General features: G+C 38.0%; 1 pseudogene; it reads right to left on the bottom strand.

The window, feature by feature from the left end:
• Window positions 1–1,146: 1,146 nt before the first annotated feature.
• LOC120113487 lies at window positions 1,147–4,421 on the bottom strand (annotated as a pseudogene).
• Between the last annotated feature and the right edge of the window lie 2,905 nt (window positions 4,422–7,326).

Below are 7,326 nucleotides of genomic sequence, written 5' to 3'. Positions count from 1 at the left end.
AAAAAAAGATATGATAAAATATTACTCTTAAAATATTAGAACTAAAATCCTAGAGATAAACATGAAAATTATCTTTCTTAAAATATATTTCCAAATGTTTTATTCAAATTCAAACTTTAAATCTCCTAAGATATCTTTCCCCGTCCACCTTTCAGAAGGTGCTGACTAAATCTTCTAGAAAACTTCTACTAACTAGACCTTCTAGAAACAGCCACGTCAGACCGTGTCATGCCCAAAGTCGTGCCCATGTCTTTAGTCGTGACCAAATAATAAAAAATGCGTAATGCACCCTTTTTACTCTTAATTCTGGAAAGTAAGATCCTGTATGAAAATAAGCATAATACAATCAAATCAGTAGTAATAAATCCACAAGATCAAATAATTAACGAGAAAATATTATCGATTTACAACACTCATGAATATACCCAAACCTAAAACATATATCCTAATCAATTAACTTGAAATGACTTCAATTTGAAGCAACCAAAACTTGTAATGATCAATTCTTTAAAAAAATCTAAACCTCAAGTCTAAATAACCTCAACTCGATACTACCTAATATAAAACTAACTTAAATCTATAATAACTTCGCCGTAACAAAATCATTTTAAAATTAAAATTGACTTAACTTGGTTGACCAACTCAAAACCAATCCAATTCATTCAATTGATAATTGCAGGCTAAAGAGTTCAGTTACTTCTTGGACCCAAGCATTTAATGAGCCAACAGTGCTGCTTGAAGGTCCAGGAAACTTGATAACATATCATTTCCCATTTCCCATTTGTGATATTGGGACCCAAAAAGCAAATCGAAGTTGGACCATTTAATCAATCAAAAAAAAGTTGGACCATTTAAGCTTTGATATCTGCAAAAGCCGGATATCTGATAGTTCTCCCTGTCCCTGGAGCCGAACACATGCCTTAATAGTTTCCCTCATTCAATCATTGTGTTTGAAATTTTACAATGGTAACATGTATAGAAGGTAAAAACTAAAGAAACTGCAGAAAGTCATTCAACTGTGAATTTTATTACATAAGTAGTATCTCATAAGGAAACATGGAACTTCACAAAAAGTAAAGAAAGGGTTCAGTTGATAATTATTGTTGGAACTTGGAAGTGTGTATTTTATTGAAACTATGGAGTTATTTAGGGACTTGTTGGTGATGCAATTTATGGGCTTCCTTTTTCCTGGAAAATATCCCTCCAATCAGGGGAATCAATGGCTTCTTCTTCTGCTTTCTTAGTGAATGGTGTCTCTGGAGTTTTTCCACACCTTGTGGGACAATGACTCGAGCCAAAGAAGGTGGATTCGAAGACGTAACATATCTCTTCTTTTGGAACTATGTTCCTTGTTCATTACATGTTTGTGTTTTCTCGACACTGAATTCCGGGACATCCTCGACCTCAAACTCCATCATTAGTTTCTCGGTGATTTCTCGTTCCTTCATTTTCTGCAGATCTCTCTTTGTTCTTTCAAGCTTTTCTTTAAGTAAAGACAGACAATTCGCCATTGCCATACTCTCCTCTCTGGCTTTTTCAAGGTTATGTTTCGTCTCCTCCAGTTCAGCTGTCATAGTTCCCAGCCTGGTTAAACCATTTCCACTTGCTTCGCCATGCATATGTCAGCAACTAACTTATTATATATATATATTTTACAGTAAATGAACATTTAGAGTGATGCAAAAGGAGAAAAGAAACAAGTAGAATTAATTACCTCCTTGAGGTTGGTGGCATAAAGTTCACCGGCTAAATCCTTATCTCCGAACAAGACGACGACCTCTTTAACCGATCTAAACGGTTGCCCTGTAATCGATCTCCGCCAGCTTTATCATCTTATGAAAGTTGGCAAAAGAGTGAAGAAAGAAGTCTGTTATATTTTTAGAGAGGAAAAATGGGGAGGGTGTTGGGAAATAAACGAGTAATTTCCCTATAACCAGGTTACTGAGAATGCGAAATAAAAGCGGAAAAATAATACCCGAAATTGATAACGGAGTTCAATCAATTATACTTACGTCTCCGGACTGCTTCAGATCTTTTACTAAAGAGAGAAAATTTACAGGTGTTTACAAAAGACTCACAACTCACAAAAAACTCTCTAAACTCTTTAGTATTGGGAGAAAGAAATGATTTGAGATGATTTTGAAGCTAAATAGGTTAGGATATTTATAGTTGAAGCTTAAAGACTAATCTTATAAATATCCTAAAGTCTAGGGACTAAAATTTGTAATTTTCCCATACCTAAATTCAACAAAATCAACTACCTAAATTTTGAATTCCTATAGTCAACGACTGCCATCTAGAATACCATGCAAAATTTTAAAAATTGTATGCAATTGTCAACAATCTCCCACTTGAAGATTGATTTTAATCTGTTTTCATACCTCGATCAATGCAGCAGCATTCCTGGTCTTGTTACTCTAGCATGCAAACTGAAGCTGAACACAACTTCAGTTTGTCTGTAGTCACCATCCTGTAACCCACTTGTTATGGAGCGCTTTCTTGTCTAGTGGTAATACAGCTAATTCCCACGTCTGATTTGACATAAGAGAGTCCATCTCATCTTTCATGGAAGACTCCCACTTGACTGAATTCTCCACCAACATTGCTTCAACATAACATTCTGGTCCTCCTATATGAACTGTTTACATTGGCTTTTGCCGCATGTAACTTCACGATCTTTCGCGCCATACTTTGCATCAACTTGGTTGCCTTTCGACTCCATCACTTGCTCATGTCCCCTCATAAGGACTCGGCCTTCCATAACGGCTGTGCTTGCTTTGGCTCTTGCCTCCAAGTGATGAAATGGACTAACACGACCACAAGTGCATCTTTACGGTAGGAACTCTCTTTCCTACAAGTCTTGATTTGCCTCGGATTGGACCCTTCTGGTCCTATGGAAAAGTCTTGGATCCCCTCCAAACTTTGTTTCCTCCACGTTAAAAGTTAGGTCTTGCTCGACCTATACTCATTTAAACAACAAATCAAACTCAAAAGAACACTAGAGTAGTGTTGAGATGTATCTTCCCCTATGATTTCATTGGCATTTACTCAAAATTTGCGTCATCCCTTTTTACTCCCTGAAGTCTGGCACTCATCGCATTGAACCCTTGTCATTAGAGTTCTTTGCGCCATCATGCATCGGCACTTTCTCATTGCAAAGTCTGATGCCTCTTCTTGCCTCCTCCCTTCTAACACGAAGGTTGGAGCTCACTTCTCACCTTATAAATGGGCAGTTTCTTCATGGTTGCCTTGTCCCTCAACGTCTTCACTCCCTTCGACTCTTGTCCACTAGTCTTTGAAGGATTGTTCCTCACTTGAACATCCCCAACAAGCCCCTGCTTCGACCCTTCTCTTAAGATGGTATTTGAAGCCATGTTCTGTACACGAACATGCTCGATAAACTCCTTGAACACATACAACTCTTCTTGCACTTGGCTTCTACTTGCCTTGGCAAACTGAACCTTATTGAGCCAACTCTCAATGTCTCTTTTATCATGGGTTCGTCCTCTTCTCTAGACAACTCGATCTTGGGCTCATCCATCACCTTGGATGACTCGACTCCCCTCGAGTAATTCTGCAACACTTCTGGCATCTTAAGTCTGTGCCACCTCGTTTGCTCGACTCTTACCCTTGGCTTAGCATCTTTGACACTCGAACTTGTGCCAAGACTGCACACATCTTCCCCAGACTCACCATCTGGTTCATCATTGAGTGGATTTTCTCTACAACTCGAGGAACAACATTCCTCATCCTTTGACTTGCCTTCATCACGGAATCTCTTGCCGCTACCATCGGCTTTCGGCTTTGCTTTGGAAGTCTTGTTCTTCTTGACTCTAAATTCTTTGATGGACTCAGCGGTTGTCAAGGCTTTAGACAACTCATTGACTTCCCTTCGCTCCAACACTCTCTTCGCCCATGGCTTTAATTCGAACATGAAGGTGAAGAATCCATCTTCTTCAGTCAAACTTGGGACTTTGAGCATGAGTTTTCTGAATCGACTCACATACTTCTTAAGTGTCCATTTATGCTTGAGATGCCTTAACTTGTACCACGCTTCTATCCTGGCATACTGTGAGCAGAATTCCTCACTTTGCACCCTCGGCTTGACGATTTTATCTCTTGCTATTGCACCGAGTCCCTTCTTGTTCTCGACTACTTTGACACCTGCAGTCTCGTCATGTTTTGATCTTGGGTTGAATACTTGTAGTCGCACCACTCTTGCTCCTTGATTCGGCTACTTTGGAACATTTAGCCTCACCAAGTCTTTCTCCTATCTTGATTGCTTGGATACTCACAGTCTCGGGCTTTTTTCTGGATTCGGCTTCTTCAACATCAACAGCCTTGCCTCGTCTCGATCCTTGATTGGCCGTATTTATCCCATCCTCTTCATAATGACTGTAAGGCGACGCTTCTCGGAACATCCTCTAATCAAATGAGGACCATCACAGAAGTATCACTTCAATTTTTCCTTGCTTCCCTTCTTCTTTACACCGGACTTAACCTTGTCATTCTTTCCCGATGGCTTTCCTTGGTTACGAACAGTCGATGGCTCACCTTGGCCATTCGAAGAGCTTTCTCTATCATCTCCCTCTGCACATTTTCCCGGTCTCCCCCACTATTACCACTATCCTTGGGCATGGGCATGGATGACACATTGCTACTTAGCTTGTCTCCTGCAAGCTCAGTCAGCTTTCTGGCTATAGCTATGGCATCCGAAAGTCTCTGGGCATCACCTTGCTCTCCCCCGAGCATCGCCCCTGGTCTAAGTCCTTCCAAGAAGGTCTTGAGCGCACCCCATTCACTCATTGCTCCCTTGCATATGAGCAGCTCCCTCTTAAGCTCATTCACTTCATTTCTCAAAGCCATCACTCTCACTCGAATCTGGCTTCTTTTGGATCGTTTCTTACAATTCCCGCGAACCACCGTGTATTAGAACACCTCCGTCGACAAATTCATATTGCCGACCAAATTTTACTATTAACGAAATTCACTATTTATATGAATAGTAACCTCATAGAAAAACCAAAAAAAATTCACCACCAAAAGCTCTGATATCAGTTATTGGGAAATAAACGAGTAATTTCCCTATAACCAGATTAGTAAGAATGCGAAATAAAAGCGGAAAAATAATACCCGAAATTGATAATGGAGTTTGGCCAATTATGCCTACGTCTCCGGACTGCTGCAGATCTTTTACTAAAGAGAGAAAATTTACAGGTGTTTACAAAACACTCACAACTCACAAGAAAACTCTCTAAACTCTTTAGTATTGGGAGAAAGAAATAATTTGGGATGATTTTGAAGCTAAATGGGTTAGGGTATTTATAGTTGAAGCTTAAGGACTAATCTTATAAATATCCTAAAGTCTATGGACTAAAATATAATTTTCCCATACCTAAATTCAACAAAATCAACTACTAATTTTGAATTCCTATAGCCACCGGCTGCCATCTAGAATGTCATGCAATTGTTAACAGAGGGAGCAAGGGAAAATATGGTGGGAAGGGAGCTTCGTTACTTTATATCCACTTCACTGGAATTCTATTTCTATATTTGACATTGTAGTCTCAAGGTGAAGCTAGTGGCGGTTGATGGGCTTGAAAATTTTGCTTTTGAATATACTCTACGGATCAAAGTGCCTAACCTGATATTTCACATTTGGAATTTTGAGGGTCCTTGTCTTTGACCCTTGGATTTTACTCAATTCTACAAAAGTGGAAGGATCTCAAACACTAATATGAAATGTAATGATTCTATAATTTCATATATTATTAGTTACCATGTTGCATTATTTACCATTATCTTTGTTGTCAACCATATATGAGGATTTGATTTCATGTTTGTTTTAAGAGAGATATTGGCACAATTATAAAACCAAGTTACTTCCACTTCATTAAACCTTTGATCTGCAAAAGCGAGTCAAATGTTCCATACCTTTACTATTCAATTAAAATTTTGATATTTAGCCTGTGTTGAAGGAGTCACTACAAGAAAATATACCTTTAATGACACACGAACGATGACACACGCTAATTTATAACTTGCAAAAAATGTGTGTCATAAAAAAATGTCATGTTTTTTTAAAATCTGAATGATTTATGACTTACAATAATGTGTGTCATATTTAATAGTCATAATCCAAAAAATTTACAAAAGCACGGAGTACAGTTTTAATTGTGTGTCATCTGTAAAAGTCATATTTTAATTTTCCCCATTATTTTCATCTTTCCCGCTTCTTCTCCCTCAATAGTTCACGTAGCATGCTTCTCCATTTTTCTCTTTTTCCCTTTTTCTCTTTGCAACCTCCCACTGGTTTGGCCTTCACCAAAACACAGAGACGAGGGAGTCAAAATTCAAGGGTTTCCACAGGTATTCCTCGTTCTCTATTCCACCATTCAATTGTAAACCACTTTATTTTGTCCTAAATCACTCGCTTGCTAACGGGGAAAAAGGAAAAAGAAAGAAAAATCGCCAAACTCGGTTTCCCTACTTCCATGGTGATCTAGGGTTTCCAATTGTTTCCTAGCTAAACATCGAATTGCCTTGTTCACATTTTCAATTACTTACTATAAGTATCTTTTAAAGCTCATTACATTTAATCTGCGCGGAGACTTTGTTTAAGCTGCGTTTGGTTATGCGAAGAAAAGAAGATAGAGTCAGTTGTTGTTGGAGATGTAGCATGTTTGGATCCGGAGCTATTACAGCTCCTGGAGATGTCTTCTTTTGTTCTCAAATCCAATCCCGAATTCACACAAAAGCTTTTTGAGCAGTGGCTTTAGCTTCTCGATGTTTTCAAGCTAGTACTTTTACTTATCTAGTTTCGAGCAGTGGATTTAATCAATCTATATTTTTATACTTTTCATCCATATATATTTTTATACTTATTGACTCACGAGTTTATTTCATGAAAAATATCTCAAGGTTCCTTCACTAGGGTTCCTGACTTTCCCTTATTTTTTCTTTCTTTCTTTATGGAATCATTGCTGCAGAAGGTAATTTCGTACTCTAACCATCGTTTCTGTGTTCAAATTCTATTTAATTTTAATTTTCGGAGCCGTCTAATTTATTTTCCATAAAAATGATGGGAAAATTAGTATTTATGATTTCTTTAATTTAATTTGTTCAGTTCCAGTCATTTATCTCACTGTATTTGTTGTCTTAGCATCTAAGAAGAGGTTTTAGCACAGATCTATGATTTGTATATTTTTATTATGATTTGGTTTCTGTTTGGTTTCATTTTTTCTTGATGTAGATCCAGCAGATGTAATTTTGATTTTAGCTCTCATTCTTTTCGAAGACCTCGAAAACATCGTGCACTAGGCTGCG

Source organism: Hibiscus syriacus, unplaced genomic scaffold (genome assembly GCF_006381635.1).
Source record: "Hibiscus syriacus cultivar Baekdansim isolate YM2019G1 unplaced genomic scaffold, ASM638163v2 tig00110209_pilon, whole genome shotgun sequence".
NCBI classification, from domain to species: Eukaryota; Viridiplantae; Streptophyta; class Magnoliopsida; order Malvales; family Malvaceae; genus Hibiscus; species Hibiscus syriacus.
This window is presented reverse-complemented; position numbering and strand designations above follow the sequence as displayed.